Source organism: Amblyomma americanum, chromosome 5 (assembly GCF_052857255.1).
Source record: "Amblyomma americanum isolate KBUSLIRL-KWMA chromosome 5, ASM5285725v1, whole genome shotgun sequence".
Lineage (NCBI taxonomy): Eukaryota > Metazoa > Arthropoda > Arachnida > Ixodida > Ixodidae > Amblyomma > Amblyomma americanum.
The window spans coordinates 117570136-117582240 of NC_135501.1; the positions used below are offsets into that span (position 1 = coordinate 117570136).

The 12105-nt window shown below is 48.9% G+C and overlaps 1 long non-coding RNA gene and 2 pseudogenes across 2 annotated transcripts in view; 2 read left to right on the plus strand and 1 right to left on the minus strand.

The window, feature by feature from the left end:
* LOC144132615 (beta-alanine transporter-like) overlaps positions 1–12105 on the plus strand; it is a 59895-nt pseudogene that overhangs the window by 34255 nt on the left and 13535 nt on the right.
* The window catches only part of LOC144132616 (uncharacterized), a 141287-nt gene that overhangs the window by 14504 nt on the left and 114678 nt on the right, over positions 1–12105 (minus strand). The gene's annotated exons all lie outside the window — the stretch shown is intronic.
* LOC144134955 (uncharacterized) lies at positions 4195–8950 on the plus strand (annotated as a pseudogene). Its single transcript, XR_013315321.1, has 9 exons — positions 4195–4516; positions 4596–4874; positions 4941–5128; positions 5228–5413; positions 5517–5654; positions 5717–5846; positions 6029–6225; positions 6642–7088; positions 7539–8950. The product of XR_013315321.1 is annotated as an uncharacterized LOC144134955 (transcript).

Sequence of the window (12105 nt, forward strand, 5' to 3'; positions counted from 1 at the left end):
TACGTCATTCGCCTGTATCACGCACCTCCACCATTCAAGGCGCGATTCACCACATTCTCAGCGCCACCAATTATGGTTGCCTTCGCCATGCCGCTTCTCGCCTTCTCGAACCAGTTAAGTAGCTGGAGCCCAATGCAGGCCCTGCTGACTTCGCTGGGAAAACTAACCAGGCGCCGTTTGGAGCGACGCCGCCGGACCTCGTACCGACGCAAATCTTTTCACTCACGTCCCCTTGGAATCATCCCGGATTGACGTCGGCAATGGCAGGCTCTCGCAAAAGGTGGGATCTCATTGGATATCACTTTTTTAATGGACATTCACGATGTTAGCGCTGTAGTAGATACTGGAGGTTAGAATACTCTTAATATTCCCATGGCCCGAAAAAAAAACGTTACGGAGCCGCGGGCAGAAACGCAGCTACGTACGGCCGGAGGGCATGTTGTTACGCCGCTGGCAGAGTGCACGACCACGGTTAAACTGCGTGGCTGCGCATTCTCGCCGCTTTCCTCATTCTGACCGAATGCTGGATAGAACTTTTGCTTGGAATTAACTTTCTCCGAGAGCACGGTGCCACTGTAGACCTCCCGCATATCCCTGCGACGTTTTCTACTGAAATAACAACAAAAAAGACTCAAAATGATGGTTCTACAGCCGCTTGGGTGTTGCCGATGATAACTCCACATGCCACCACGCCGCAGCATCCTCGCAGAAGTTAATCAGTGAAGAGCTATATCGGGGACATCATGTTATCTAGCCTAATGTTCCTGTTCTTCAAGCTATGGGTTTCCTTAGCAAGAGGTGTTGCCATTCTCCGTGGCGGTCAGACGGAGGTACTCGTTCCCAATTGCAGTGATCATCGCCAGCTGTTCCGCGGTGTAGCTTACGTCGACCATGAATGCACTGGTTGCGAGGAGACCACGCAGAGATTTCAACAGGACGCAGGGAACGACGCCGACATAAATTCAACCCTTACGCATGAAGAGAAACTATTTCTCTGCAGAAACTATTTTTCGACTTTAGTTTAGTGCGTGTTTCACGGTTTGTCTAAACTACGGCAAGTCTTAATCGTTAAACACCAGATTGTCACGCATGAAGGCGCTCGACCCGTCCATCCCCACCGTATGTGCCCTACCGAGCGAGGGGCTATCTTAAAGCAAGTCAGAGCTGTTCGACGACGGCGTAAATGAGCCGTCAAGCGGCCGTATATACTTGTGTTCAGTCGTCCTTGCAAAAAGAATAAAAATGCTATTTTGCGCCGAAAAAAGGAACTTAACAGTGCGACAAAGAAAGACGGTTATATGCTGCGAGTGCCGACGACCCCCCGGATAGACTTTGGCAAGCAAATTACTTCTGTTCTGTGGACCTCAGGAGTAGTTACGGAAAATAGAGGGAGATGATAGGGACTGTGAAAAACTTCCGTCGTAACACCGGGCCAACCCTTCAAATTTCGTGCCCTGCCCTTCGAGCTCAGCTGTGCTCTTACAACGTCCGCCGAACGATGGACAATGCACTCACCGGTCTGAAATTCCATACGTCTTGTCCTTTCCTGATGTAACCATGAGACTCGAGAAACGTTGACTGGGGCCTAAAGTTGTGCATATGGTCCGCCTGAAGCCCCAATTTTCGAGGTACCGCGATACTCTTCACATCGCGCTTTAAACTGTTATCTCCTCGTCGCCGTATGTCGTATTCGCTCATCTTTTCTTTCTTCTCAACTTGCTTTCCGTGTATAATTCAGATCACCCATCTTATTTGCCTTTCCTTCCCTTGTAGATAAGCTCTCTTTTTTCACGATGTGATAAGCTCAGGTGCTGAACCCCGCGCGACCGCCGTGCTGAGCAGCAACGATGACAAAGCCGCGGCAGGCGCTAGGAGGGCTCTGCACTGTAAAAAGTGTGTAAAATTACAGGTGTTTTTGCAGAAATTTACTGTTGCCGCACGGGAAAAATCTGTTACTGGAAAAAACAGAAAGGTGATCAAGCAGAAAAACAGACATTTTCTGTTTCTGACCGCCGTGGTCAAGTCACGTGCGTCTCTATTAAGAAGTAAGCTACGAATAATGCACCTGAAAACCTTAAAAACATCCGTTTAGTTTTTTAAAGCCTAGAGTGTAGTAAACTAAATTTTTCGCACAACTAGTACTATGTGGTTGATTTTGATGCGGAGCTGCACTTCGCAAGATGGCTTCCGCATGGAGAGGGGTGTGGTGTCTTCGTGCGTCGATTTATTCGTTTCATTTGGAAAGGTGAGTGAACAAACAATCTCTGCCACTTGATACAGACAGTGTGATTTGCTTTGTGTCACCGGTGGAAATCTCTAAACTATATTGTAGATGTTGCTTGCGATGGAGGTGGATTACTGTAGCGAAATATTGAGGCATGGGTACATAGCTCGCATCTCACTAAATGGCGGGAAAGCCCGAGCCCTGCGTAACTTTCATCCTCCGCCTTGCGGTTTCAAGCTGCCTACGCTCCGTAAACTGTTCATGGTGAAGGTGCAGCTTTGACACGCAGTTAAAAGTTAAAACGAACAGGACGAGCGCTCACGCGCGAATCACTTGCCGCCGCGGACGCCGCCGTAGCGGCAAACGTCGTGTGTCTATTCCATATTTCATTGTGCTAGCTTCTAAATCGTGCCGCGGCCTCGCTACCGCAACCACGCAGCCCTTAATTTTCATCGCATTCACGATTGCCTCTAAAGGCTATCTGAAATCTTTGCAGCGTGCTTTAACGTGGTGTGTGCGTTAAATGTGAGATCTGCCAGGGCTCGGGTTCTCGCTTGAGCTTCGACTCGCGGCATTGGCCGCCGCGCCGACTGTCGTCATTCGGCCGGCGCACCGGCCACTCGCGCGAGCCGAACCAGTCTCGTGAGTAGAGATGGGTGGCTCAGGAGTGAGCCGGATCTTCTGAGCCGCTCTTTTAAAAGAGCGGGTGAGCCGTGGCTCAGTAAAAGTGAGCGGCGGTTCTTTTGGAGATCCGGCTCACTGATCCATAGGACCGTAGTCCAGCGTAGTGATCCGTGCCGAACGGCGAACTGTCTGTTCCGTCCACGACCGGCTTTATTACTTAGCGACCTGCTCACCAGCGCCGCCTCCATAGCACCCGATTTTTTACTGCTTGTTTAGTTCATTCTTAGTTCGCGCGACCGCCGCTGCTCTCCGTGGCGCCACAACTTACCCCCACGCCGAATGCGGGCTGGCGTATCGGTAGCAGTCCCGGCTTGACAGCCTTTAGCTTTCGTAGGCGCTGAAAATCATCGCCCGCGATGGTGTATTGCTGCGTTCCGCTCTGCAAATCAAGCGGGCGCACAGCAAAGAGAATTACATTCCACGAGTTTCCTGTTACTGAACTGCGGACCCAGTGGCTCAAAAGAATTTCTCGCCAAGCAGAAGGTAAGCAGTGGGAACCATTTATATCTTTACGTGGCTGTGACGACAGAAAAATACACCCGCAACGTCGACGCTTCACATGGAATGCGTCATAGTCAGCGGGCATCTTTTGTGCTATAAATGTTCACCCCACGACTACCTTTGTTTGCTCTCCTGTCATTTTTGCTTTGGTATTCTCAACTGCAAAACTCCATACTGCATACAGTGTGCACTCCGCGTCGTCAGGGTTTCAGTCGATGCTCTCTTTTTGTGCTTTTGTTTACAATCGACGGAAATTTGCAGGACCTGGCAAAGCGCTATGGACTCCGAGCGACCGCAGTAAAGTTTGCAGCCTGCACTTTAAAGAAGGCGACTTCAGAGAAGGCCTGAAGATAAGGAAGCTGAAGCCAGACGCTGTGCCGTCGGTTTTTCCCCAATACCCGACGTACCTGCAGCAGTGGGCTAAAAAGGAGAGGCGTCTTTTAAAGCGTAAACCTGCAAAACCGGCTTCGCCCACAGGGAGAGATACCAAGGCAGCGAGGCAAGTGCGATTTTTAACTATAAATTATCTTCATCAAGAAATTTAGCTCAATTCAGTGGCTTTTAAAAATCCTGTAGACAAAAATAATTTTCCTTTGCGTTCTTCCAATAATTACATTCTACGTAAATAAAACCTCAGTATAATGTCCATGTTTCAGGTTGGATGCAAATATGACTGATGACTCTGTAGCTGAGATCTCGGTCACTATAGCAGAGGTTCCAGCACCCTCTGTAATACCAACAGCCACTACCACTATGGTGCAAGTAGCTGACAGCCATGAACTGGAAGTAATTCCTCAAGGACTCTCTCTGGATGCATTAGTGGCATCTACAAAAGGCACCTCACTTGAGTCTGTGCAACAGTCCTCACCTGATGTTTCCCCTGAGCCCACTTTCAGCACAAAAGTGACCACAATGGTGCACGGAGTGCAAACAAGATTGACGTTTCCACGCATGAATAAACTTTTAAAGCAAGTCAACACGTTGAAGCGCAAATGCCGGAGAATCATTAAAAAGCGGGATGAGCTGCAGGCTGAAATTTCTGTGCTTAGACAGCAGACTAAAAGGTCAGAAACAGCTATGAAGAAGTCCAACTTCACAATTCTTCAGGTACGTATGGTGTTGAGAACTAACTTGAGTACTCAGGTTAATCTGCATGTATTATTTAACGAATATCATTCTTTTCTAGGAAAAGGTGCAGGAAGATGACGCAAAGGCTCTTTTCCTGCAAGAACAGCTTTCATTTTTGAGCAACCCGAAGGGTCGGTGGCGGGAGGAAACCATCTGCAATTGTGTCGTATGGCACGCCAAGTCCCCATCTGCATACGATCTGCTTCGAGAAACTGGGGTTCTGTCATTACCAAGCCACTCGACACTGAAGAGACATATTGGTGCATGCACTGGAGAAGTGGTGTCGTCACTAATAAAGCAACGTCTACACATGGAGGCAAAACTACACTCTGAGCAGGTGAAATATTTCTTCTTTATATCAAAAGGATCCTGTCACATTTGGATATTGACATGACATTTGTAGGCACGCCTTGGCTCCCTGGTGATGGACGAAATGTCCCTCAAGCAAACTACCTCCTACCAAAAGCAGTCAGATGTTGTGCATGGCTTTGTTGACCTGGGAGGCGCAGAAGTAGACCAACTTCAACTTCACGACCAACTGGCAACTCATCTCTTGTGCTTTGTGTTCGTAGGACTCTCTACCCACTACAGGTAATTAATATTCCACCTGGGTTAGCAGTTCTTTAGCTAATCCAAGACAGAAATGTGGCTTGAATCTCATTTCCAAATGCAACTATTGTTTTCCTCTAGGCTCCCAGTAGGGTACTACTTCACAAAGGCCTTGTCAGGAGAGCAACTTCAGCTTCTTGCCTTAAAGGTAATGCAGTGTGTGGAAGAATCGGAGTTCAAAGTTGTACGCCTTGTTGGAGATAACCACAAGTCCAACACCAAGTTCTTCTCGAACCTGTCGGGTGGCCCCATACAACCTGTTGTTAAGTAAGTAATGCTAGCTCAAAAAGGTGCATGCCTTCATTGTAAGAATGTCATTTAGAACTTCTACCACAGCTAGGCTAATTTCTGTGAATGTAATTTTTTTCAGGCACCCTCTGGATTCAGATCGTGAACTTTTCCTGTCTTTTGACTATTGCCACATAATGAAAAACATCAGATCCCAGTTCCTTGAAGTGAAGAGACTACTCAGAAGAAATGGAAAATTCATCCTTCCAGACTTCTTAAGGTATAAAGATGGCATTTCTGCTTTAGCTATTCAAGCTTGACTAATGTTTCTCCTTGTTACAGACTGCTGTACGAGATTCAGGAAAAGCAGGGTGCCTTCAAATTGGTGAGGTGCCTGACCAAGAAGCACCTGTGGCCGACAAATTTCGAAAAAATGAATGTGAACAGGGCTGTTCAGGTTTTTTCGCCACAGGTAAAGTATGCAAGCATATAGTTTGTTGGCTGTGCAAAAGATGCACGCTTCAAATGTAAAGGATCAGTTTCTGGGTTACCGCACGCACTGAATAACATTTTTCCTCCTGGACTTCGGAGCATTAAGCAGGGTGATTAGCTATATTAGAATAATGATCATCATTGACTCTTATCCTCGTTTAGGTCACCACAGTCCTGCGGTTTTTACAGCAGCATGGACAGAGCCTTGGAGCTCCTGGCTTCGAGGACTGCCTGCCAACAGTAGAATTCATGGAATTTGTGCACAAATGGTTTGTGCTGCATAATATTAAGAGCACCACTCTCCACTGGACAAGCAGAGATGCCTTGAGGATGCCGTTTTACTCTGCAGAAGACGAGAGGTGTGTCTTAGTTTTGGCAGTGTTTATGCTGACCGTATTTTGCTAATTTATGGTTTTCGAGGTTTAACATCCTAAAGCGACACAAGCTATGAGGGACGCCGTAGTGGGGGGCTGCAGATAATTTGAAACGTCAGAGGTTTAGCACATGTTGACGTGGCACAATACACAGGCCTCTAGCATTTTGCCTACATCAAGAAGCAAACGCCATGACCGGCATCATACCAACCTCTGTTGGGTCAGCAGCCGAGAACCATGACCACTCAGCCCTCGATGGATTTGTAGAGTATTCAAGTTTCGGCTTCTAGTGTGGAGCTAATGAAAAGCAGGTTTTCTTTATTAACAGCTACTCAAGAGATCTTTGCTGCTTTTCTTGTGACTTGCGCTAATTTACTACTCTGCAAACCTTTCTTTTTCAGACTTTCATGGCTAGAAAATGACTTTCTGAAGTACTTCATGGAATGGAAAGAAGGCATATCACATAAGATGGAATTCCTGTCCGATGAGACATGAGGCACTGAGAGTCAGCATGTCGACAGTGCTATGCACAAGGTTCCTTTTGAAGTCCGGGTTTCATTTTGTGCTCACAGCTAAGTTTTCGAGTGACGATGTAGAGTCACTGTTTTCGACTATCAGACAACTGAATGGTTGCAATGACCAAACCGACGCCTACGCAGCCTTATCATCTCTGCAGAAAATCTTGGTGACTGGAATCATCCACACTTCATCCAGTGCCAATGCTGGGAGTGTGGTGGGCTCCCTGGGGAAGTCGTCTAAACTGTTTCCCATTCCTGTGAAGGCCACTTCCGACAGTGCTGTCAAGAAGCTTCTGCTCCCACATCTCGGTGCACTGGAGCACTATCCAAGTATGCCGGGACAACCCTTTAATAATTTGCGCTTTGTAGGCTAAATGTACATGCAGCTTCTAAATTCAAAGTGAGAAGCTAGAAGGCCTGGTGCCATTTCTATCATCCTCAGAAAAGTACAGATATTAATTTAAAACGGAGCTCAGATGCTGTCACAACATGACATTTAGGGCCTGAACGAGGGGATCAACGGCTGAGGCTTCGACCAAGAGGAAGGGACAGCGTTCATTCGGCACTTGGCTGCGTCTGAACTGTGACCTCCGAAAAATGTTGGTGCCTAAACAGCTCAGTCATATAGCCATTGACAAATTATCTGTTTGCATAAAATTGGGACCTATTACCAATATTTGGGCATTGTGCTTGCAAAACATTTATTTAGGACTGAAATGCTGCCAATAGCATTTTTCAGAGTAAGTGTCATTAAGTTCCAATTTGCCTTCATTCTTTCAGGTGCCCCTCAACGAAGCCTTCGAGCCAGCACACTGGCAATGATTGCTGGCTTCTTGGTCAGAGCCGTGCAGGACTGCATTGCATGTGAGGGCTGTCTGATTAATTTGCGGGCACCAGCATCTCAGTCTACTACTACTGCCATCATAGCAGGCATGGACCAGGGAGGGCTGTCGTACCCTACCTTCGCTTTCGTAGGGTTCGTCAGCCGCCTGGAAGGTGCTGCATCAAGTGTGGCTCCTGTGCTTGTTAGGGGACCAAGGCCGCTTAAAAAGTTTGCAGACCTTGTGCTTCCATCACTTGCGAAAAATCCGCTGTTTGTGTGCTCGAAGGACACCACAGGGCCTCACAGAATGGCCTTGCTAAAGCTGATTGTCCACAAGTTTATGAGGCCATTTTTGTCCAATTTTGTCTCTGATCTGACTGAAGAGCACGCCAAACGAAAAGTGATCAGTGCCAAACCGAAATCACGGAAGGTCCTAAAAGTGTAAGAATAAAGTTCTGGCCACGACCGGCTATTGTGTCTGCCAAACAAGTTTGGTTTTATTCATTTTTCATGTAGAGTGCGTCTTGAAATGATTAACAATCGGGTGAACGCTCCTGAAAACAAGAAGTGTACATATCGCGCTTTTGATCGTAAATTGGCGGAAAGTAGCGCGGCTTCGCCCTGGGATGCTGCTAAGTACAGAGCAGAAGGAATTGTGTTGAAACTGCGCAGCTGTGCGCGCAAAAAAAAAATGCCGCTCGAGTAGCAGCACTCTGAGCTTATTTTAACTGCAGAACTGCTGCTCTGAGAAAAAAAAAATATTACCAGTATCAGCCTCTAGTCGGGTACAGCCTTTTCTGGCTATGAAGGGGAAGCTACGAGCGCGAGACGCCGGCTTCTGCGCCTTTCTCGCGCGCTCATGAGCCAAAGACGCCGGCGTGTTAGCTGACAGCTTGCGCTCGTAACTACCACTGTATACAGAAAGCTGGCCACGATTATTGCATCTGATGAGTATTGACACGTCTTTGCGGTGCGTGCTTAAAAAACGATGCGGTTTTACTCGGCCTACCGGCCACACGACAGCAGAAGCGTACGGCGGGCGCTGCCCAAATGAGGGTAACTTGTGGCGCCACCTGTTGTGGCGCGCCGTCCCTCCTGAAGAGTCACGTGATATTTACGTGGACACGCGCCGCCGTAGGAGCCGGCGTAGTGAGCAGGTCGCTAAGTAATAAAGCCGGTCGTGGTTCCGTCAGAGCTGTGTCGCTGGGTCTTCTGCCGGGTGCGATTTTCCCGCCATCTGTTAGCAGTGCGAGAAAGCTGGTTTGTCGTTCAGTTAGCCGTGTCGAACCGTCCGTCAGAGCTGCTGGGTGCGATTTGCTCGCCATCTATTAGCAGTGCGAGAAAGCTGGTTGAGTGAACGGGTCGCCCGCTCGCTGAACGAGAGATCCGGATCTCCAAAGGAGCCATTCGGCTCACTGAGCCGAAGACCCGGCTCTTCAAAAGATCCGGCTCTTTTGAAGAGCCGGGTCTTCGGCTCAGTGAGCCGTTTGGCTCCTTTGGAGATCCGGCTCTTTTGAAGAGCCGGGTCTTCGGCTCAGTGAGCCGTTTGGCTCCTTTGGAGATCCGGATCTTTTGAAGAGCCGGGTCTTCGGCTCAGTGAGCCGAATGGCTCCTTTGAAGATCCGGATCTTTTGAAGAGCCGGGTCTTTGGCTCAGTGAGCCGTTTGGCTCCTTTGGAGATCCGGATCTTTTGAAGAGCCGGGTCTTTGGCTCAGTGAGCCGTTTGGCTCTTTTGGAGAGCCGCTCTTCTGGTGAACCGATTCTCTCGTTCAGTGAGCCGTTTGGCTCTTTTGGAGAGTCGCTCTTTTGGTGAACTGCTTCCCTCGTGCAGTGAGCCGTGCGGCTCTTTTGGAGAGGCGCTTCTCTCGTTCAGTGAGCCGTGCGGCTCTTTTGGAGATCCGTTTCTCTGTCGTTCAGTGAGCCGTTCGAAGAACCGTTCAATCAGAGCCGGTTCTTCTGGCAAAGTGCGTATTTCTGGGCGAGTTGGTTGAGGTACATTCCGAGCAAAAGAGCGCTCGTAGAGCTTGTCCTCGCTTTGTGTTGTCCTGCGGTGTTGTGTCTTCCTTGTTGTCGTCCGTTGTCTGCGAGCGCTGTTTCGCTCGGAACGTTTCTGGCAAATCATTGGCAAAGGATGGCGCCGTTCGTTGACAGCTGTTGTTCGAGCGATGTCTCACGACTCCCACTGATCGTGCACCGTGAGCTGGTGCAACATTTCGAAGGTATTAGTAAAAATACCTATAACATGGTTATTCTACTAATGCACATATCGTTTTTTTTTAAGCCAAATAACTAAACTCTATAGCAGAGGTTACAGTGTAACCTGCTAATTATTTGGCTTTCATGAAAACGATATATGCATCAGTAAAATAGCCGTGTAGTAAATTCAGGCATGGTATCTTCCTTTTCTTAAGAGAGGAACAGGGCCTCTCCAGCCGCCGCTCACTTTTACTGAGCCACGGCTCACTCGCTCTTTTGAAAGCGTGGCACAAAAAGACATCTCAAGGCGACGAGGTGATTGCGACTGCTAGGGGAGGGGATGGTCGCTGCGCTGTTCGGGGCGCGGGGGGGGGAGGGACAGAAAGGAAGGGAAGTTAGAGGATGGATGGATGAATACGGCTGAACCCTTTGAATCGGGCGGTGGTTCAAGCCACCTATCCATGACTTATCAAATTTTACTCCTGTCTTGATTTTAGCCACCAATCAGCTAACCTTCGCTTGGTTATCTCTACCCGTTTAAAATCTACTTTCCCTGCGCTGTGCTTAAACCCCAATGCCTTGGATAAATCATCCCCGCTGCTTTCCACTGTGGGGTGAAGGAAGTGCTCGCCGCGCACCACGTCGCGGGGGAGAGGGGGTTAGAGTGAGAGAATGAGGAGGGGTAGCAAGGGAGAGAAAAAAAATAGAGAGCTAGAGACGCGCTTGAAGGAGCCGGTAGCATGCGGAAGGAAAAGAAAAAAAGTGATGGTCCGTGCACTGCACTTGTGGAGAGAGGGAGTGGAAAGGAAAGAACCACGGCTCACTCGTTCTTTAAAGGAGTTGTTCAAAAGACCCGGCTCTTTCCTGAGCGACCCAAGTGAGCGGGTGAGCCGTTCAAATGATCCGGCTCACTTCAGTGAGCGAAGCCGTTCTGAACCGCTCACTGAAGTGAGCCGTTTTGCCCATCTCTACTCACGAGATTCCAGCCCTGCATCAGCTTGTCGTTTCGAATGCAGCGGCATCGCATCTTGCTCACGCGGAGCTACGGCTGAGCGGAGGCCGTTCGGCTCACGGTATCTTTGAACTCGCGAGTGTTCAGACTCTGCGTACGCGAACTTTCTCGAGTAAACAAAGCTGCGGTCTTGGCCCTTGCCTAGCTGTCGACAAGCAACGTCGACCCGGAGGTGGATCGTTCGTTTCCCGCTTTGCGGTTGCTACGCGGCCTGCGCTCCACCGTGTATTGCGGTGGAGCATGTCTTCGCCTCAGTAGGTTCGGCGGCCTGGTCGCCGCCGCTGTATCGGCATAAGCGTCAAATAGATTCCACACGGCTTTTGCTATGGCTGTGAAATATAATCTGAAAATTTTAATGTTGAATATGCTGTTTGATCTGTTTGTCGGCTAATGAGACTACCATATTGGACTATATCACGTATTACGGACAGTTCTGGACGGTGAGATGCATGTTATGCGGGGAACGGGTCGTCGGTCACCCGCACGTGTCAGTTCTCTTCGGAGGCTGGCGCAGAATTGCAAACGGCGTAGATGCTTGACAGCATGCTTAAATTACGAGCAGATTGGGGGCAAAGGTTACTAGACTTCTTATTAAGGGCTAAGCTTGGGCTTCGAGCGAATGCGGATCTGTGCTGACGTAGTCTGTCGCGCCGCCTGTCGCCGACGCTTGCATGCAACCTGGTGCGAGTTAGAGGTGCTTGCATTAATAAAACTGAAAAAAAAGTTTCTTCAGCACACAGTTCAGTAGTCTTGACTTGGGGTCATTAGATTATGCCACAGTATGTTACGCTGCTCGGGTGCTGCGCTAGCTATTCCAAATAAAACTAATTTCCAGGACAGGTGCCATTGCGTTATAGGTGCGCCCAAAGCTTTTGTGGGCGCACAGCTGTAGCTGTTTGTTACCAGAGCCTTCAAGCTATTGAAAGTCTACTATTACGTGTTGGACGAGCGGCTGCGTTTCAAGTTCATGCATGTGTGAAATCACGTCCTGACCAGTTGTCAGTGGCTTATAGGATTATGACACTCTCCTCCGCGCGGCGCTTTCCTCCTCGTTTCCCCTCGCACGCCGGCTCCCAACGCTGCACACGGCACGCTTTTTTGTCCAGGCAGCCGTAGGCCATCCGCGGCATTGAATGCTGGCGCGTGTTTTGGGGCTGGCGGGGGCTTCACTGAGTTAGCTAATTGTCATAGATGGTGGTAAAAGCAGTGGTAACGGTGAAAGTGATTTTGTGGGTAGTTTTGGTTTTCTGTTCATTTTTTGTGTGTATTTGAAGGTTCATAAACATTTTCTGCCACGAAATAACAAGTTGACGCGC